Source organism: Cnephaeus nilssonii (genome assembly GCF_951640355.1).
Source record: "Cnephaeus nilssonii genome assembly, chromosome: 10".
Lineage (NCBI taxonomy): Eukaryota > Metazoa > Chordata > Mammalia > Chiroptera > Vespertilionidae > Cnephaeus > Cnephaeus nilssonii.
Window position 1 is genome coordinate 37,225,033 of NC_137081.1, and position 22,840 is coordinate 37,247,872.

General features: G+C 38.1%; 1 protein-coding gene and 1 pseudogene across 3 annotated transcripts in view; one reads left to right on the top strand and one right to left on the bottom strand.

Annotated features, from left to right (window-relative positions):
* The window catches only part of PDE1A (phosphodiesterase 1A), a 257,318-nt gene that overhangs the window by 5,113 nt on the left and 229,365 nt on the right, over positions 1-22,840 (top strand). The gene's annotated exons all lie outside the window — the stretch shown is intronic.
* Positions 1,751-21,250, bottom strand: LOC307106501 (large ribosomal subunit protein uL22-like; annotated as a pseudogene). Its single transcript has 2 exons — positions 21,148-21,250; positions 1,751-2,257 (listed from the first exon to the last, which is right to left on the bottom strand). The product of its transcript is annotated as a large ribosomal subunit protein uL22-like (transcript).

Genomic DNA, 22,840 nt, shown 5'->3' on the forward strand with positions numbered 1-22,840 from the left:
CATGTTCTTCATAAACTACATTTAAAAAGAATCATATATTTGTTCATAAGTTATCAATTGTTTAGGACCTGCAAAACACCTCATATTTCTTCAGCCATCTCAACACCCAATGAAATTTCAGAAGACTCCTGTGACTCTGGAACCTGTACTGCTTCCTACACATTATGAGAAGTTTTCTAATACTAGTCTTTGTAAAGATTGTTAAGTTATTGATTTCCATGAGGGAAGTTGATTTGAAAATTTCATATTTGTTTTCATCTATGTGCAGTGTTTTAAAAATTAATTTTAGAGATAATCCTTTTTTTGTGTCATGGTACTATTGTTTTTTTCCTTTGTCAAAAGGAAAATAGTTCTACAACTGTGGGTTAAAAAAAAATCAAGCATAGTATTTAAAACATTGGTACTGCTCTTTCCAATCAGTACCACTGTTCTAACGGGTGACAACATTTCCAAAAAAGTGTGATCCAGTAGAAATTCCAGTGAAAGCCACATGACATTATAGCCAAAAGTAAATAAGAATGTTGTCCATTGTTCAACACAAGAGAGGAAAGTTGGAACTGTTTAAAACCATAAACTATTGACAAAAATATGAGACTCACATTAGCACTTATTGCCAATTCCTTTTATAGAAGTAGGACTAGAACTTTTGGGAATTTCACAATTAGAAACTAACTTAATATATGATAATTAATTTTACATGTATAGACACATTCCTCCTATCTCTCCCAATCCAGACAAATGTTCCAATAGTAAGGTCTGGAGTTGTGAATGCAACAGTTGAAAGACTGGAAGTTAAGCTTCCCTTCCTCTTTGATCTTCAGTAGTGGAGGAATAAAATGTTAAGATGCAGAAAGTGAAGGAGAAAGGAAGAGCTGTACAATAATCCCATAACTCATTTCAATGAGCTGTTGTGATGGAAGAGGACAGTGTATGGTACAGTTTCAGATGAAGTAATCCCAAACTGTCATCACCAAGAAGATGTAGCAGAAATACAGATTTAGAATGAAAATGGCAAAAAAGTGAAATGACAGGAGTTATTAGCACTGTCGTGGAATTGTACTTTAGGATGGAGCAGCATTATTGATCAGAAGCAAATCTAATCCTTTTACTCTCCTGCTTCAAACCCTTTAAAGCTTTTGAGTGTCCTTCCTTCCAAGTTCAGCATCTTCTCCCCAAAGCTGCTTGACTTTTGGAGCCTCCTCTCATGCCTCTCCCTGTGTGGCCCCCTCCCAACCTGACCAGGGTTGCCTAAAAGAAAGCTGCTTACCACTCATCTGCCTTTGCTCATTTTGTTCGCTTATCCTGAGGGAACAATTCTTTTGTCTGCTCATCTAGGGCTGCTCTTGCTCCCGTGATCCTTTTAGAGATGTGTGGAAATGGTTCTGCTTGTTGCAATGCCCGCGGGTGCTTCTGTATTCAGTGGGCAGCAGGGCACAGACATGATTGATGTCCTCCAGAGCTTGTGACATTCCTTTATCAGGAAAAATTGCCAATAAGTAGCCTTGTGAACAAATGCTTAAAGGCCTCTTCTTAAATTTCACTTGCAAAGGAAATCCTTCCTGACCCTCTGCTAAGTTAGTTTCCTATATTTGAGTCATAAAGGAAAATGGACTTCCCTTTGCATAAAAAAATCTACCTTCCTACCGGACCATGAGATACTGAGGACAAAAGCCATGTTATTGGTATGGGTTTTGTTTGTTTTTACTTTTATTAGTATTTATTTTATGTTGAATTTACTCGGGGCTATAAGTTATTGTTTCTTCAGTTTCTTCTGGAATATCTTTTTCTTCTGTGCAGTCTCCTCTTCTGGCTTAGGAACAGTCTTCTCCTTTGCAGAAGGATCATCTCAGTGTGGCAGGGAGAGCTTGTGTATGGGTTAATCTGCCCATGAGCTCCGTAAGTTCTATGGCACATCTTGGGAGCTTTGTTCACCTGGATGGGCTCAATACCAGAGAATCTACATCTAAAACCTTAAGTTCAGCATTACTCTCTGCATCTTTAAGTACAGCAACAATTTAGCACTGATTTTTGGGTCACCGACCCTGTGTCCAGCCACACTGTTGGGCCTGGGCACACCTACCAACTCTACCCTTGTAATGACTGAACGGCACACACTGCTTCTGTAAGGTGACATCCTTCTGATACTTGCTGCCTTTTCAAATATGCATACCCTTGATGGCCTGGGAGATTTCAAGTGTGCTCTTAAAGTGAACAGGGATATTTGAATCTCTTGGTTTGCATGATTTTGTAGGGTTTTCTGGGTGAAAAGTAAACCATCTTCAGAGGCCACCTCTGGCTGCTTTCTGGTTCAATGGGTCAGCCTCCCAGTTACCTGAGGTGGACACTCTTGGTGCACCCTTTTGTGGACTGTGTTTACAGCCTTGTTGTAGTTAAGTCTTGATTGTTGTTGGTGTCACTGGGAGGAATTGACCTCCAGGCCAATTGGCTGTGAGGATCCGCTGTGCCTATAACAGAAGAATTTCTGTGCTGGAGACACGCTTATGGGGCAGGACTTGTTCCAGTGGGGCTTTGGTGCTCACTGAGTCTGCCTCTTGAATGTGTCCCTTATGAGAGTAGTTGAAATCTGGTGTCGTCTCACACAGACCACGAGATGCACTAGCTTCTGGATCTCCAATGGGGTGCAGGTCAGCTACTGTCTGAGGCCACCCAGCAGGAGCTAAAGCAAGAACTACAGTTTTTTCCTCTTTGCTTGGGGTTTGGAAGTTTTGAAGCTGTCTGACTGGAGCTGTAGTTTATTTGGTTAAGCTGTGACAGAACAGGCCAATTATATGCAAAAGCCGCTGCTTGGAGCTTGGGTGTGTTTGTAGATTGTGGCGGGGTCTCAGGGCGTCACTAGGCTAGGGCATGGCAAACAGCAATGGCTGCCAGTCAGCTGTCTCTGCCTTTCCGCGTTTCCAAGTCCCCGCGTCCCGCGCCACAGTAAACAATGATTGCTGGGCGCACCTCTGCAAGAAAGTCACCCTCACTTTCTGACCTGATGGCCGACAGTCCAGCTTCTCCCAGTAGGAGTTTGGGTCCCCCTCGTCTCCCCAGAAACTGGATTTCAGAGTAATTGGGAGCTTGTCTCCCTTTGGGTTGAAAAAAAGCCGCGCGCCCAGTCGCCCGCCACCAGCCCGATTGGCGTGCCTCCGTACCTCAGCTTTTCAGTGCTTGTGCTCTTTTCTCTTTCCTTCTAGTTGTAGAACTTCCACTCAGCCAGCTTTCCCGTGGTTCTGGGTGATAGACATTTTGTCTTTTAGTTGTAGTTTTGAAATTGTTGTGCGAGGCGGCAGTTTAGGTGTTTACCTTTGCCGCCATCTTGGTTTCTTCTCTCTGGCTGCTTTCTGGAAGAGCCATGTTTGCTTTTGGATCCCCAACACTTTGTACAGTACCTGGCACATAGGAGAAAATGCAATAGATACTTTAAAACCAGTCAATGAATGAATAAAATTCTTAATCTTATAATGGCTCTAACTACAAATTTAGAAGATCAGTGAGGCTGCCAAAATAGGGCCTAAAGCTAGGTTGGAGGAATGAAGATAGATTCACAGCTAGAATAGGGAGAGAGAAGATGGAAGTAGTTTTAGCTTATAATCTACTAACTGTCAGAACCTTCCAGATATAGCATATTTGTATTCTTATTTACTTTTTCAACAATTTCAAGAGGCAAGTATTCTAAGTTGATTAAATAGTGTCTGGTGGAACTTGGATTTTGAGACACATCTGCTTCCAAAACAAAAAAGAGGACATTCTCAGAATGCTTACCTAGAAAGGTCACTAGAAAAGGATCTACACTGATGCTTCTTAAAATTTAGTACAGGGTAGGCAGACTATTTGCCCCCCCAGACTTGTTCATATTCTAATCTCCTGAATCTTAATCTTATAATGGCTAAGATAAATAATCTTATAATGGTGAAGATGTTACCTTACATGTCAAAGGGGAATTAAGGTAGCAAATGGAATTAAGACTGCTAATCACATTACCTAACATATGGAGATTAGCCTGGATTATTCAGGTGGGCCCAGTGTAATCACAAGGGTTATTAAAAGTGGAAGAGGGAGGCAGAAGACAGTACTGTGATGTGAGAAGTACTCGACTTGTCTTTGCCAACACTGAAGGTGGAAGAGGCAAGGATTGTGGATAACCTCTAAAAGCTTGAAATGACGAGAAATCGTTTCTCTCTTTAGAGCTTCCAAAAAGAACGCAGCCCTGCCAACACCTGTTTTTAGCTCAGTTGAAACTTGCATCTAATTTTTGACCTGCAGAAGTGAAGATAATATATTTTATTGTTTTAAGTTGCTACGATTGTGGTAAATTTGTTGTAGCAGCAATAGTAAACGAATGTCTCCTGTAATCTATAATAATAAAAGCATAATATGCAAATTAGACTGGACAGCCAAACTATCTTCCGGATGTCCTTCCTGATGAAGCCGCAGTGGCAGGGGCCGAGGCAGAGGCATTTGGGGTGATCAGGCAGGCAGGCAGGCAAGCAGTTAGGGGTGATCAGGCAGGCAGGTGAATGGTTAGGGGTGATGAGGCAGGCAGGCAGAGTGGTTAGGGGCTATCAGGAAGGCAGGCGAGTGGTTATGAGCCAGCGGTCCCGGATTGGGCCTAAACCAGCAGTCAGACATCCCTCTAGGGGCTCCAGATTGCTAGAGGGTGCATGAATTTTGTGCACTAGGCCTCTAGAAGAATACTAACAGAATAACAAAGTGCTTAATCAACGGGACCACTGCTATATCCTATATTCCTATCCTCTGCCAGTTCTCTCTCTCTCTCTCTCTCTCTCTCTCTCTCTCTCTCTCTCACACACACACACACACACACACACACACACACACACATTCTCATTCTCACACAGACACAATGCCTAGAGATGGGGCCAGCCTAAGTCACTCTATGGCAAATTAGAGTAGTCAGTCTTTATTCTTAGCCATTAAATAACTCACTGTCTTCCATCTAACTCTACCAATTTTCTTACCAAGCTCTGATTTTGAGTATATGGTGGATTTATTTCAAATGTCAAAGAATAATATTATGCTGTCTTTCTTGGAAATGTTGATAAATCTCAATTTCAGTTGAGTATGTGATGGACTTTGATGGATCAATCAGGCAAATTAGCTTTACAAATTTGTCCTTTAGTCATAAAACAAATTTGAAGAAAACCACCTCAAAAATCTATTCTGGTATATATATAATCTTAATATAAATCTTGGTCCTTACATAACATTATGTTGTGGTTTATAGAATAGGCATTGTTCAGGTAAAAAGCCTTAGAGATTAAGAAATTGAACTTTATAACCAGGTATTTTCTGATACCATCTGTCTTTTAGCTGAATGATCATGAAAATCTATTGACTTTTCTAAACTTCACTTTCCTTATTTGTACAATCAATGATTTCATTTATCATTTATTCACTCATTCAACAAATACCCACTAATTGTAAACTATGTCAAGCACAATTTTATGCACAAGAGCTTACATTCTAGTAGAGAAAACACACAACTAAAAAGTAAATTATAAATAATAAGTTAACATGGTATGAGAAGTGACCTGAATAAAATGCACCAGGTGCATTTTATTCAGGAGTTACTTGGGGGAAGGTATTTTAGATAGTCAGGAATGATTTATCTTAGAAGGTGACTTTTCAGCTGATACATAGACAAAAATTGATACCTACCTTTAGGAACTTGGGGTGAGTTCCTAAGACACCACTAATTCAAGTTAGGATTAAGTGAGGGGATAGATTTAAGAGACCACTCGATAGAGATTAAAATGTCAACTTTATTGAAGACTGAACTTGTATTGGACAATCAGGTTTTGGTATACAGCTCAATAGACCAGAACACCTCTGAATTCAACTTACCCTCCAAAGCTGCAAACCTTCCTGGCAGGGGCCAAAATCTCCCCTCCTAAACTTACCTCAGGGCCTCCAAAAGATGAAACTGTGCTTTCTTTAAGCAGAAAATCTCTTCCCTACCTCCTGAAAAAGACAAATTGCATCACCAGATTTGATTCCTTTTCCATAATTCACCAACCAAATGTTTCTCCTCCTCCTTTATGAAAGCATGTGAAAAATGGCAAAGAAACTTTTCCAATGTAAAGTCCTTCCATTTAGAATGAAGCATTAGGATCTGGGAACCTAGACATTGCCCAAAGCAAGATCATGAAAATGAAATAAAATAATGTATATAAGAAATATAGCATGGCACACAGTAAGCTCTCCAAACATTTTAATTATTAATATCCCTATAATCTTATTCATTCTTGTGTATTTCATTTCTGCTGTTTAACAGCTACATGATCTTCTCCAAGTTGATTAATGCCTTTGTTTTCTTATCTACAAAATGGGAATGATATCATTAACTATCTTATAGGTATTGAGAAGAATAAATTCATGTTTGCAAACTGATTACAACAGTGTCCCGAATTCAAGACATTCTAGCTGTTATCATTCTTAATATTATTATATGTAAAACAGTATTCTATTTTTTTTCAGGTAATTTTCTTGTCAGAATCAATGGAAAGAATAGGGTTGTCAAGATGAGAAGAGTTTCTCTTAGCTCAGTAGAAGTGGTCTCACCAAATCCCCAGGTTCCTCTTCATCAGAATAGAGGATTTACATTCCCATGGGAGGGAGTTGTGTAGGAGAGGGAGCTGAAGAAAAGAAATGGGATGGCCTTGAGCAATTCACTGATAGAAAAATTGCCTGGGTGGATTCAGCATCTTTAGTTCAGCATCTTGTAGTGGCCTTGGAATGAAATTTAGGTCTCTATTACCATGTGTGACCCAGGGCTTGTCTTATTTTCTGAATCATTCAGCTTGGAAATCACTCTTTAGATCTTTCCTTATCACAGTCTATGTCTGGTTGACAAGAGAGTTTACTTCCAAGTAATTACTATAGTCCCATAATTTTCCTTTTGCCCATTCTTTTTAGAAAATATGAAATTACCATTATGTTATTAGGTTGTGTTCTTTATTCTAGCATTTTAATAATTTAATCAAATGTATATATTTGAACAAGTCTGAGTCCCATGCAAAAGGACTGTGCTATAAACATTTTAGATATGAAAAGAATCCTTCATTAACATAACTAAACATATGATAGTGTTAAAGGCTCATGAGAATAATCATATTCCAAATATCAGGTCTGAGCAAGTATCTGGCACAAATAAGTTTATTGTTAAGAAAATACATGAAAATGACAATAGATCAACAGAGGCATATAAATGAAACATTACGACCATTTTGATTTCTTCGTTAAACTATTACTTTCTTGAAGTTGTTTAAAGAGATATATTTTATAAAATACTTAAATACATAAATTTTTATTAAATTAGGCTCAGAAAAGGATCACTGCAGGTAATTTCTGCAAAATTTTTATATTTATAGCTATTCCAATAATTTTAGGAGTTATAAAAATGTTCTAAAATCTCTAATGTCTGATTAGAATATGAAGTCGACAGGGCAAGAAAACAGAGGTCAACCTTAAACACTGAATAAGTGTGGAGAATGAAAGGATTCTTGGAACTTTGTACATTAGTCAGGTCCTTGATTACTTAGAAGAAAATAAAAATGGACTTATTAGAAAAGCAACAGTATGCTGACTTTGATCCACTTAAAACTGGACTTTCTAAGCCTTGGTTCAAAATAAATTGCATTTGGAGCAAGATAAGGAAAAAAACCAAACAAGTTGGGCATCAATCAGATTTTGGTTAACTTAAAATATTTTAAATTAACTCATAATAGAATCATAGTAGTAATCATACTTTATAGTAATTTTTTGTGCTTTATAATTTCTAAAAGATTTTCCTTTTGACTTGTATGGTTCAGCACAATTAACCCCATTTTTCTTTTCTGTTGAGAAAACTGAGCCTCAGAGACATTCAATGACTGACCAATGATTCACAATTAGTAAGGGGAGGGCCCATATCTATTCCATTTTACACTGACAGATAATTCCATTTAACAGTCAGGACTCACTAAAAAACCTGACCTTTCAGGAGTTAAAAACTGTTCTCTTGTGTTGATTATTCCAAATCCTGCCATCTGCTTGCCTAGTTCTGCATCCTCAGAGCTGAATACCAAGGGGAGTTATCACTTGGCGTGTGCTTTAGATGTCAGAAACTCTCCAGTTTTCTCTCCTCCTCTAGACATGGACTACCACTACGCCTTTAATTAATTAATTTAAGCAATGATTAAGCTGTTATTTGGAAGCGAATTAGACTTTTCCTAAACCCTCATGTTATTTCAGAGCTTGGACCCTTACAAAGTTATTCTAATTTTTTTTGCCTTTGGTATCCCAAACAACAGAAAACACTGCACAGTAGAATCATCTGGGTGTCTGTCCTTGAAGATTTTTATTTACTAATAAAAATAAAGGCAGGAATTCTAATGGAAAAAATATAGGTATTAGAAACTGGCTGGTGTGGTTCAATTGGTTAGAGCGTCATCCCGTTGTGGGTTTGATTCCTACTTGGGGCATGTAGAGGAGGCAACTGATTGATGCTTCTCTGCCTCCTTCTCCCCCTTCCTCTCTTTCTAGAATCAATGAAAAACATATCCTTGGGTGAGGAGTAAAAACACCAAAAACACCCAACTAGATATTTTATTCTTGCTATGCTGCTTCTTCTCTTCTTGTTATAAAGAATTTTAATAATACAATAAGGTTCTTTTCTGAAGTAAAGTGAGCAGAGTCTTTTCTCTTTTTTTTTTAATTAAAAATAATCTAAATGTATTTAATTGGACTTTATTTCCCACAGAGAACACAAACTACTTAAAGGCACACAGCATTTTTCCTTTTCATTTTTTCATGTGCATTTGAGATGGTTATAAGTTGGGTTAAGGAGCTTCTTTCTAACTTTTAGAACTCTTTTTAAAAAAATATGTATTTTATTGATTTTTTTACAGAGAGGAAGGGAGAGGGATAGAGAGCTAGAAACATTGATGAGAAAGAAACATCAATCAGCTGCCTCCCGCACACCCGCTACTGGGGATGTGCCCACAACCAAGGTACATGCCCTTGACCGGAATCAAACCCGTGACCCTTCAGTCCACAGGCCGATGCTCTATCCACTGAGCCAAACCAGTCAGGGCACTTTTAGAACTCTTAAAATCTCCAAGACCTCCCACTGGTTCCAATATGAAAAAGTGTTTTTATATGTGTGACCCTCTTGATATTTCATCCCCCAACAAATCTCTGTCTGTTTTAATATTTCAAGTTTTCCAAAGAGCAGTCCGTTTTCCAGGAAAATTTCCATGCTATCATTTACTACTGCAGTGTATCTCAATTTGTTCATGACTTCCTGCATCCACTATTGGGTTATCCCTCCGGCACAGACTCTGAGCCTGGCTATGCAACTTGCTTTGGCCAATGAGATCTTAGCAAATGTGATGCAAGCAAAGACTTGGAAGGGTGTATGCATTGGAGTTTACTTTCTCTTGCTGCTCTTTGGAACTCTCATACCAGCTTGGAAAGAAGCCTAGTCAAGCCAACTGGAGAATGAGCATGTGGAGTAGATGCAATGGTTTACCATTGCAGCTGGGGCTCCACTAGACCATCCAGACCATCAACAACCAGACATGTCAGTGAGGTCATCCTGGAATATTGAACATCCTCAAACTCATGAGGAAATAATAAACGTCCATTGTTTTTGGCTACTAAATTGTGAGATGGTTTGTTGCACAAAAAAGCCAACTGATATACTCCCAAAATCATGCTCTTAGTCTTTAAATTTTTCATATAATTCTTCTCTGGCTTCTACAGTTTTTTCCTACTACCACTCTGCTTCTTTTTCTCTCATCATCTTCCATCATTTATTTCTTTGACCCAATCAAAATTTAATATATATTTAAGAGATAAAAATTAAGGTCCTTATTTTCAGAAAGTCAGTCCAATAAAATTCTTCTCCATATTATTTCCATTTGCAATAATATTTCTTCCAATAAATGACCCCTCAGTGGCCTGTATATTAAAGTTGTATTGTTCTATTTCCCACCAAATAGAAGAGAAACATAGAATAAGGTAAAGAAACGGCATAGTTGCATAAGAAGAGGTGGTTCATAGCCTGTTACCCTGGCAACAGACCTTGGAAAGGCCAGGGCTGCCTACACATCCTGTTACCCTGACAACAGGTCATGCAGGGCATGGGAAGGCCCAGTTCCCACTCATTTAGGCCTCTTCTTGAAAACCACAAAGAAAAAGAAGAAAGTGATTTTGCATCTAGTTTCCCCCACCTACATATTTCTTCTATTATCTGAATCACTTTAGTATAAGATTGTATTTCCAGATGTAGGAGAGGATAAGAAAACTGACCTCATAAACTCTGAAACATTTGCTGTTTTTTTATTGGGTTAAAGAAGTAAATAATAGGGGAAAAAGGAGAGAGAAGGAATCAAAGTAGTAGGAAGAATAAATCGTGGGAACCAGAGAAGTAGCATATGAATAATGTAGCAGTCAAGAACTGATTTTGGGTGTGTATCACTTAGCCACACTGGTTAGGTTTAGTTCATCTGAGAAGGTCACATATGTTAAATGGTTGCTATTTGGTTAGTTTCATTTTTTAAAGCTGATAATGTATAACCAAACATCATAAGAAGTTGTAATGTTATAATTTTTATTAACTTAATTTTTAATTCGGTACAAACTTCCTTCTTTTTCATTCTTATTCACCTTTTATTTTCTTTCATCACTTATTTTTTCTTACCATATAGAGTAGACAAGAAAGCAATCTGATCAAATTCTTTTTTTTCTTCTTTCTTTGTTCCTTAAACAATTGGTTTGATTATATAAAATAAACATACTTTACATGTACTTTTGGAGATATATATTGTTGTATAGTCATAACTTATGGTTTATATAAAATAGTTGTCTATTCAAAATTGGCAAATGCCATTAGTTTTGTTATAACTAATATCTACTTATTTTCCTGTGAGTTAAAATAAAATCTTAGTTGACTCCTCTGGTTTCAAATGTAGAATAAATAATAGCTTTAAATTCTGTAAACCACAAGTCTTTAACTTTTGTAAACTAGAATTCTTATTGGTGAAGGGAAAAGGTCTGGCAAAATCTTCTCTCACAAAACAGGAAAAAGGATTTGTGGAGAACAGATTTTGAAATTAAATTGAGTGAATGAGGAAGTGTAGACTGGCGAAGAAGAGTATCTCGCGGTGACTCTAACCATGTAAAGGCTGCATTTCTGAAAGACCAGGTGGGAAAGTTGGAGCCTAATCAGAATATCATTAGAGTCAGAAAGGATTCATAATCATCTGAGCTTAGATTAGGTGACTCTTCTAGGTACTCTAAATACACTTCATGTATTATTGTTATTGTCCATTTAATTGTTCTGCCCTCTAGGCAGTCCTTCTTTCAACTTTTGAGGTAAAAGGAAGGAAGAGTTGGAATTCACTTCCTCATTATTGTCTCCTCAGTGGCTAGCATAGTACATTGCATGAAGTAAGAACTTAAAAATATTTCAATATAACAAAAACCAGTAATCAGACAACATGCAACAACTTTACATTTGAATGATATAGCCAGTAAAGCTATAGTTGTTCAACAGCAACATTAATTCAGGCTGGAAGGTCAAGTAAGTTTATAGAGGATATTTAAGCAGCTTCTGGAGAAAAGAAGTGAATGAGGTATCCAAACTTGACCAGTAGAGATTATTGGGGATGTGACTCTCACAGACAAAAAATAAAAAACATCCACCACCCCCCAAACAAAAACAAAAGGCAAACTTTGTCATATGGAACTTAGAATCCCATAGGATTGTTGGGAAGATAAAAATAATGCAGTCATCAGTCTGTTCCATGTTTCCATGCCTCTGGTTCTATTTTATTCATCAATTTATTGTGTTCATTAGATTCCACATATGAGTAAGATCATGTGATATTTATATTTTTCTGACTGGCTTATTTCGCTTAGCATAATCATCTCCAGGTCCCTCCATGCTGTCTCAAAGGTTAATAGACCCTTCTTTTTTATAGCTGCTTAGTATTCCATTGTGTAAATGTACCACAGCTTTTTTATCCACTCATCTACTGATGGGCACTTGGGTTGTTTACAGATTGTACCTATTGTAAATAATACTGCTATGAATGTAAGGGTGCATATATTCTTTTTGATTGGTGTTTCAGGATTCTTAGAATATATTCATAGAAATGGGATCACTGGGTCAAATGGCAATTCCATTTTTAATTTTTTGAGGAAACTCCACACTGTTTTCCATAGTGGCTACACCAATCTGCATTCCAAACAGCAGTTATACTAGGGTTCCATTTTCCCCACATCCTTGCCAACACTTGTTATTTGTTGATTTATTAATGGTAGCCATTCTGGCAGGTGTGAGGTGGTACTTCTTTGTCATTTTAATTTGCATCTCTCTGATTAGTGATGTTGAGCATTTTTCATATGTCTCCTGGCCATCTGTATGTCCTCTGATGATTCTCAGAGGAAGGGGGAAGGAAGTGTGGGAAGAGATTAACCAAAGAATTTATAAGCATACTAGAGGCCCAGTGCATGAAATTCATGCAAGGGTAGGTCCCTAGGCCTGGCCGGTGATCAGGGCCAATCGGGGCCTTCCAGCTGCTGGCTGGGGCCTTCCTTCCCTGACTGCCGGCTGCCGGCCTGGGCCTCCCTTTGTTCCATGCCACCCCCTGGTGGTCAGCACACATCATAGTGAACAATCGAACTCCCAGTCTCCCGGTTGAACTCCCAAGGGGACACTTTGCATATTAGCCATACACACACACACACACACACACACACACACACACACACACACACACACATTGCCTATGAACACAGACAATAGGGTGGTGAAGACTTGGGGCAAGATGGGAACCGGGTGGTGGAGGGAAAGCAGAAAAAATGGGGGGGGGGGGCGGCATCTGTAATACTCTCAACAATAAAGATTAAAAAAATATCTTCCATCAGTGAAAAAAGATGCAATTGTAATACTCATGTGCTGTGTCTGGCATAAAATAAGCATCTATAAATGGTAGCCATTGTTGTAATTTTGTGGCACAACTATGTGTAAGACAGTGTGTTTGTTTTGCTCTTTCCTTTATCAAACATGAGATTGAGAAAAAAGTTGACAGTAAGTAGCTACATGAGGGGGAAGAGACAGAGGATATTCCAACACTGACTGAGAGACTGAGCTGCCTACTCTAAGATTCTAATTTTCTAAGTTCTATACCATTTGTCTAGGACAACTCAAAGTTCTGTTTCATTATGTAGTTGAATAGTGAGGGTTATGTTGAGAATATCTTTGTGATTAGTAAATATTCTGGCCTCACGTGGCCTTGTGGCCCAGGGAGTTTTTGGTGAGGGAAGACTGCCGTGTGTCCTGTGTGAGTTAATTGCCTGCTGGAGTTTCCAAACTGTACTGAGTCAGACAGAAGGAGATAAGCTGACCAAAATTGGGGGCAATTAGACTAAATATATTAGCTTCAAGCCCATAGTTTCTCCACTACTGAATTAAAGACTCTTCCTCCCTTTGCACAGATCCTCAAAGATAAACTTATAAAGCAAGATAGTCTTGAAATTTCACAATGTGAGTCAGCAGTTTTAAATTTTTGAGTTTTATTTTTACCTGACATTCAAGTCCAAAGTGTATGACGAGCCTTGAACTAAAGTCATCATTTTCAAACTGTCATTTAATATTTTTGTTCTCTGACTTCATCCTGTCAGGTGAATCATATTTCAATTAGGGAGGAATATTTGCAAAATGTGTATTAAAAAGATGCTTGTCTAAGAGATAAGCAATCTATCCATAATGGAGTTAGATTAAGGGGAGATCATGTGCTTAATGATGGGGAATGTTCCAAAATGAAATTCACAATCAAAATATTAGTATCCAGTTCAAAGGATTAAAATATTCCTGGCATTAGTACCCAAAAACCTTATTTTAAATACTTTCCCTCTTATTTTACATGAGAGGCCTGGTGCATGAAAATCGTGCACTGGGGTGGGAGGGGGGGTCCCTCAGCCTGGCCTGCCCTCTCTCACAGTCCGGGAGCCCTCAGGGGATGTCCTACTGATGGCTTAGACCCACTCTGCTCCCCATGGAGAGCGGGCCTAAGCTGCAGTCTGGCCTCCCTCTGTGGGAGGCGACAGAGCCGATGGCGACAGAGCCGATTAGGGGAAGGCGCCCCCCATCACCCTGCTGCTGCTGCCACTGCCGGCCACCATGGCTGCTGGCCCTCCTCGGCCCTCACAGCCGCTGTGGGTTTGTCTGGAAGGATGTCCAGAAGACGTTCGGTCAATCTGGTCTAATTGGCATATTACCCTTTTATTAGTATAGATAAGCCATTGTAACTATTTTCTTGATTCTTTACCACAAATTGTTTTAGTTTTCTAAATAAAAAGTTGTTAAATACAATGCTAAAATTAGGTTATTTTCACTATCATATTTCTTTGATTTCTAAATTGATACTAAGTTAGATAAGGTTCACTTTGTATCATTAGAAAAGTTGCTTGATCTATAAGAAATAAGATGGAATCCTTTTAAATCCCTTTGGAATTAGAAACATGTTGCCAAGTAATCTTAAAGTCCCCTGTAAAAGAAAGTAAGCTCAGAAATAGGCAATTAAAAGTACTCTCCTTGATAAATTCAGATTTTTTTTTTGTTAAGTATTTGTCTTATGGGTATAAAAGCAAACATTAATTTACACAACATGAGTCAAACTATGGTAATCTTAGTCATTGATTAGAACTATCTTAACATTGAAAGTCATTCAGAAATAAAGTAAGTTTAAGTTATTAAAACCATACTGATACTTGAAAAAATAATTCAGTTACTTCAGACAGTAGCACTAATATTATTTAATTAAGCAATTCAGTTGACTTATTAATACAGTTTCATTTATTTGTTTATTCAATGACTATTCATCACTGGGCATAGAGAACGCTCTAGCATTGTTCTAGGCACCAGGGATACAATAATAACAGTGCAGTCGCTATCCCTACTTTCATAGTTACATTTTGATGGTGAGGATGAATGATAAGCAAAAAAATAAATATGCAATGTAATTTTAATAAAAGCAAACAGGGTAAGGTGACAAAGTGCCTGGGATGTTCAAAAGTAGCTATTTTGGAAGTCGTCAGGGAAGGGCTTTCTGTGACAATGGCTTGTACAGAGGGACCTTAATGAAGTGAGGAATGCCTTACACCAAGGCCTCAAATAAGGGCATCAGACTGAGGGAAGCCAGGGCATACCCCTGAGGCAGGGTAAATGGGGCAGGTTTGAGGAACAACAAGACCAGGAGACGGTGGGTGAGGGAAAGGTGGAAGGATTGAGTGTGTAGAAAAGTCAGATCATCTAAGACCCAACAGGCCATGATAAGAAATTAGCATTTTATCTTTAGCCTGGTGGGGAGCCTTTGGAACTTTGAAGCAGCAAAGTGGAGTATCTGACTTATGTTTTAAGAAGACTTAACAGAGACCAGGTTGGTGCTTATCAGGCGTTGCAAGGTTGGGGAAATGGAAGATGTTGGTTAAAACTTCCAATGATGAGATGAACAAATTTGGGAATCTAATGTAGGCATAGTGATTATAATTTAGAATACTGTTTCATATACTAGAATATTGCTAAGAGAAAAGATATTAAATGTTCTCACCACAAAAACGAAATGGTAACTATGGGGCAGGATGGAGGTGGAAGCTAATACTATGGTGGTCATCGCTTAGTAATTTATAAATGTATCAAATCAACACGTTGTACATCTTAAACAAAAAATAAAAAAAGAAGACTTCTCTGGCCCTTTTGCAGAGGCTAATATTGAGGAGGGGGAGCGAGAAAAATAACATTGGAAGTAGGAGGATGTGCAGGGAGGCTGTGGCAGTGTCCAGGAGAAGATTTGATAGCTTTGGCAGTACTGGTGCTTATGAAGATAAGTATTCAGATATAGGACATATTTAAAATTAGAACTCATAGGACTCACAGGTGAATTGGATTTGGGAGCATAAAAATTGAAAAGCATGAGTCAGAGTGCATTGTTTTATTTCATGTGTATGTGTGTGCATTATCCTGAACAACTGGGTACACAGTCCTTTATCTGAAACCTTTGGGCCCAAATGTGATTGAGAGAAAGAGAGAGAGAGAGAGAGAGAGAGAGAGAGAGAGAGAGAGAGAGAGAGAGAGAGAGAGAGAGAGAGAGAGAAGAATCTGAGAATCTTGAGTAGGTGAAAGGTAAGGACTGCTTAAATGTAGAGGATGGATCCAGGAGTAGGGACAGCTCATCTATGGTAACAGGCGGGAAGCAGAACATTAGGTGAAAACGTGATGATGGTCCCTTCTGGTTACTTTTATTTTCTCAGTGAAATGAAATTAGAGGCTTTCTGCGGACTGCGAGGAAGGGAGAGAGGGAGCGGAGATTTGAGGAGGTGTGAAACAACAGTCACCTCAGAGAGGAGCTGCCTAAGGAAATGCGGTGTAATTGGTGGGCAGTGCCCAGCATCCACTTGCAATCACATATTTAAAGTGAGATCCGTCTGCATCTTCTGCATCCCTGAGTGCCATTTTCCTGCTGATTTCAGTTCAGCTGCTTCCACGCAGGCTGAGAGCATATGCAAAACTGGGTTAACAGGGTTAGTACTTTGCCAGAAAATATAAGCGTGATGGATGAAGAAGGGGTAAATGGGCTTGAGGGCCTCTTTAAGGTTTAAGGTAAGGGAAGAGATGAGAACAAGGGGGGAGGATGGATAACTCAGGGACAGTGAAAAAGTGAATAAGGTCGACAGATTGGGGGTAGAGAAGGGGATAATCCATTTCTGGAATGCGGTGCTAGAATCAGTGACCTTTTGTTCTTCTTAAAGACAAAATTATAAAATAAACACATGTGTAGACAAGCTTATACAAAAAAACCGATTTGTGAAACCAATATATCATGAGTAGTTTTATTTTTCCTCTTTGTAGCAGCCCCCTGTGAACTCCTTTACATTTCATTCCCAGGCTTTCTCTTCAAAACAGAAGAGGCTGTTAGGAGTGTGGCCACTCCTGCAATGAAAACAAAGCTGGCAGATCTAATTTTAGAATGCTTTTCCTTGACAACAGCTTTTTAAGTATTGTCTAAACAATAAAAGTAGTCTCCAGAAATTAATTAGGCTGGTTAAAGAAATTCAAACCCCGTTGACACTTGGACCTTTCACAGCATCATGAGAACACATAATGGGGCTTGCCCTGCACCTTTCTGGGGTGACTGTTTTACTGTTTGTAGTGTTGATGGCACATTGCAATGTATGTGTGGATAGCAACAGACCAAGCATGCAGCAATGGACTGCTGTAAAACATGGATTTTACCACACAGATACGGAGATTGCTTTACTGCATAAGGGTTCTTCCTCTGTTTACATTCATAGTAGCTTTAGTTGACCTAAATAATTCAGACTTAAATTTTTTTCTTCGGAGCCAAACCATTTTGTAAGTCTGCACATGCTCAGCAGGAAATTAATTGTCCCTTTATTTGATGATTTTAATACCAAGAGTGGAGTGAAGCTTGCCTTGGTTGAAAGTTTATAATAAAACGGTCGCACACACATAAATAACTGCATATTCACATGAAATAATATTTAATTATGCACTTTGGTATATTTGCAACTGCCATTCAGTAGCTGTATATAAAATTGTGCTGAGAAGTAAAAGTCATTGTTTCTTTTTATTTTTATCATAGTTTCATGATATATGGAATTTAGTGGGTCATAATATTAAAGAATTATATGACTTCAGTCACTTGTGGTCACTTGTAGTTAGATTTTATGTCTGCTCTTTCCAGGAAACTGAATCTTCTGCTTTTGTGCAATAAACTAATTTGGGGATGATTATATCTGAGTTTATCTGAATATTTAAAAAATGATTCTTCTGAATTTCCTATTTGACATTGCAGGGCTGATCTTACTGGAAGTTTGGTACCGGTTTGCTTATCCTAAATTAATACTTGCAATTGGTCCTTGGTGGGATGTTACCATACATAATGCTGTGTATTTCATAGTTGGTAAATTGAATTTCCTTCTGAGCTCTCAGTGATCTTCTCTCCTGATTACCCTCCCTTTTAGGATTGACCTACATATGACCTGAGATTGCATTACTCCTGTTTCTTCTGCCATTTAAGCTGTATTTGAATGTATGAAACTGCCAGTCATACCCCTTGACTGGGTCTTTAGAGAAATAGAAATTTGGTTTTCTTGGTACTAATCCTGTACATTATATTACACTTTTACTTTCAAAAATTCTCATTTTTTATTAAAGTAATAATCTTTGAATTCTTTCTTGCTGTAAATCATCCATACTTTAAAGTAATAATTTTAGTTTCTTCTTGATTTATCTATTTTAATCATATCTACTGACTTCACGTAGCAGTGGATAAATATTTAGCACTCTTAGATCAAACTCTAATCACTCCCCTCTTGATTTACCCTCCTCTCATCTTTTTGCTGTAGTTCTATTACACTGCCGGTGAATCAGTATTCAGTGTTTATAGTATGATGTCTGAATTGTCCAAACTTCTGAGTCAAGAAATTAAATATATTTCCTGTGGAGTACAACCCCCTTGTTTTTCCTGGAAGTAATAAATATCTCACTTAATTGTTAATTTGTTGGTCTTGATTACTACATACCTATCACTAATTCTTTCCAAATTTACAAAAAGAATCGTAAAACTCCTTTAACACAGTTCTTGCATTTCCAAGCACGCCATGCGCTTTTTTGAGCCTGTAGGTCTCTCCAAGCCTGAGGCACAGCTGTCCCTGGGGACTGCTCTTTGCTTTCATTCTGGAAAATCCCTTCAACACCCTCAAGAGTTGTGTCTTGATTCCCATTCCTTCTTGGTTTGCTCTCAATTAGGGGATGCACTTCCCTAATAGCTCTTGAAATAGGGCACTTGAGAAATACATTCTTTTAAAGTATATTCATATATGAAAATACATTTATTCTCTTTTGGTATGGCTTGATTGGCTCTGAAATAATAAAATATGTTTTCTCAGAATTTTGAAAGTATTGCTTCATTAAATTTTAGCTGTTGGTATTGCTGCCAGAAGTTTGATGCCATTTAGCTCTGATCTTTTAGTGATGCTCTCCCCAATCCCCATAAACCAGGAATTTCTTTTTATTTCTCTTTCTTTGGAAATTTCATGATAATAACATTGGTGTGAGTTCTGTTCTGGAAAGCTGGATTTTTAAATCTGGAAATGGACACCCTTCAGTTTGGGGAAATTTCGTTTTATTTTATAATTTGATAACTTTCTTCCTTCCATTTTCTTTTTTCTGGGATTTTTATATTGCTCCTTCTGGATTAAAACTCTAATTCTCTTATATTCCCTTTTTGCTTGTCCATTTTTGCCTTTTAAAAAATATCCAACACTTTAACATCTATCTTTAAACCTCTCCAATACTTTCTAAACCTGATCTCATTCTTATTTGTATCACTTCATTCATTAGTAATGCATATAAAGCACTTTTTATAACTCTGAAGTTCATTTTTGTTGGTTAACAATTTTCATTTTTCTACAGAGTTGCTGTTTTCTGTGTTTGTTTCAGTCCATCTTTATGTTCAAGACTTTCCTCAAAGTGGCTATCTGCTCACTTTTGAAAAAGAGACTGAAAGCTGACTGATGGTCAGTATGAGTGGACATTGTTGACTTGTGGGCTTCATAATAGGGTAGGAGGTACCCAGCCACCTAATTAGGTGATTATAAAATGCCAGTATCCATAGGTCTTTTCTCTGGAGCTATTTATTTTCTAAATTGGAAAATAATCTCATCTTCGGTCTAGGGTGTAAATTCTTGTTGCCCTGATTCCAGAAGTGAGTGAGGAAAGGAGTTCAAATACTGGAATAAAATACATTGCAAAAGATAGTCCAGAAAGCCCTCTTGCTGACTGAAAGTTGATGTAAGTCAGTGGGAAATTTTTGTTATGTATGGCAGAGAATGTTTTGGGTAATTGTTAAGGTTTTTGTTCTGTTTGTTCCCAGTGGTGGTGTTAGGTTGTTGGATACTCTTGTAGCTGCTGTGATAAGGATGAGGTTACCACAGAGTAGCTCTTTTACACATTAAAGAATTGTGGTTGAAAAGCCTGCTGGTCCCCTGCCCCTTGGCCACAACCACAATAGAACATGTGCATTGCACTGCCTGGCACTCATTCTGAGCCTGGAAATTGTTTGTGTAATTCCCCACACAATTAAGTATCTGAGTAACAAAGGCAGCACTAATTCCTTTTTGGCATGTGGATATCTCTTGTCACAGATTTTCTCTCAGAATCATAGTTTATTTAAAAACATTTTTTATTGGATCAATAATAAAATTCACTTAGCATTATTTTGAAATATAACAATAAACAACAGTTTGTGATTCACAAAAGCACACAATAGGAACATTTATTCTCCCCTAAGTGAATCTCATTCACAAGGTAAATGTTTTCCGCTTGATCCATGCTCTATTTTAAATCATATGGGCAAAAGTTCTAATTTATGTGATGATTTTTAACCCTAAATCATTTACATCAATAGATTAAACTGTTAAACTCAGAATTCTGGAAAGCTTGATAACATCCTAATAGAAATTTTATGTGAGGTTTAGATTTGATAGTCAAAAAAGTATACACAGATATTTATTTATCCACCATCGATCCATTCAATCATTCACAAAGTCACTCACTCACTCAGTAAAATGTACTGAACTCCTATCATGTGTGTAGCTTGATGCTTGCTTTTTAGATAAATAGAAAGATGAATAGTTGTAAACCTCAGGACCCTTAAAAGCTAACAAGACATTGGCATGAACAATTACATAAATAATTAGATATACATATATTTATATATTTGTAATGCATGTTAAATATTTACATATGTAAACAAATATATTTACACACACATAATCATGGTGTGCATACAACTTGGTGTCTGACTTTGTTTTTATTACATTTTATTAAATGCTGATATATTTTCTTTATATATTGTTTTAAAATGGTAACATAAAGTTTACCTTGCTGTTTCTCTGCTGCTGGACAATTGTGTTGTTTATAATTTAGGGCTTTTATATAGATAACACTAGAAAACATCTTTCCATATTTTATATTTTTCCTTAGAACATATTTCTAGAAGTAGGTATTCTGATAAAATTTAAATTTTAAGTGACCAACTTCCCAATCACCTCCTCTTATTTTCAAGCCCACTTCTTCTAGCACCTCAACTTCAGTAGTTTCTCTGCCTTCTGGGACCTCCAATTCACAGTCCCTTTCCACGGTCTCTCTCATTCCCTTTGCTCCTCTCATATGCTCACATTCCCTTAACAGGCTTTAGATGCAATGGTCCATTAACATTTTGTTGTTGTTGTTGTTAATCCTTACCTGAGAATATTTTTCCATTGATTTTTAGAGAGAGTGACAGGGAGAGGGAGAGTCAGAGAGAGAAACATTGATATGAGAGAGACATATCGATTGGTTGCCTACCCTAGAATGCCCTGACCAGGACTGGGGATTGAGCCTGCAACCGAGGTATGTGCCCTTGACCAGAATCAAACCCAGGACCCTTCATTTTGCAGGCCAACACTCTATCCACTGAGCCAAACCAGCTAGGGCCCAATGGCCCATTTTTATGTCCTTTGCTTGCATGCTCATTAACTCCCTGTCCTTTTTGTGTATACACTTCCAGAAAAATCCTACTCCTGGCTAAATCCCTCTCTGACCATTTCATGTGTGCACTCGTGCAGCTGAATGCGTCTGGAGAAGAACTCACCACTATACTGACTGCTCTTTTTCTTTTGTAATTTATCTTTATTGTTGAAAGTATTACAGATGTCCCCCTTTTCCCTATTAACCCCTTTTAGCCCACACCCACCCCCCACCCCAGGCGTTCACCACACTATTACTTTCAATGCACGACTAGGAACCTCAAGTATTGTCCCCAAACCTACTACATTCCCTATGACTATTCTAGTCTTCTCCTCTAAACTCAGATGCTTCTCTTCTCCTTGCTTCCCACTTCAGTGAGCAAATGGATCACTAACAAGAGCCCTCCCCTACTATGTCTACAAACACACATGTCTCTCCCATCCATACTCTGCCTTCCCTTCTGTTCCAATGAACAACTGTTCTGTTAGTGCTCTTGTCAGAGGTCACCTCCCCTCCCTCCCCCATGCACTAAAGTCATCCAGCCTCTGCTTGAATACCTCCCTTCATGAGGAGCCACTAGTATTCTGATGAAGTTCAGGTCATCTTTTTGGATAGCTCTAATATTTGACTCTTAACTCTGAAATGCGAAAAAAGAAAAAAGAAAAAGAAAAAGAAGACTTCCTAAATACTGAATAGATCAAAAAGAAGAAAAAAACCCAACACCCCCCCCCCCCCAAATGCTGAAAATATTTCATCCTAACTATAGAAAAAGGAAAGAATTTCCACTAACTCAAAATGGTAAGGGCTGATTTGATCCTTATGGAGAAACACAGAGGAATGAATGGTACGGAAGTTTCTGTCCTTGTGGAGGAAGGGCCTGGTTTAAAGCAAAGCTCAAGCATCACCGATTATGGGAATAGCTAGTGAGTGAAGAGGTCCTAGAATGCAAGCAAAATGGCTCTGTGGGAGAAGGTACAGAAAAGCATTTATGTTGCCTTACGGTCCAATCTCTTCTCTATTCTTTTAGATTTTGTCTCTGCAGAGCAGGTGGGTGCTCTATTAAACTAGGGTGGATCAAAATGAGAAAGTCTCATACTACTGATAGGAGGCATCTGTGCGGTGGTAAGAGTGACTTTAGAATTGGGTAAACCTGTCAGTGAGTTGGCTCATTGGTGAAGCTGAGTGACCAAAAAAAGATAGTTTATCCCTGGTCTTAGTTTCCCCATCTATAAG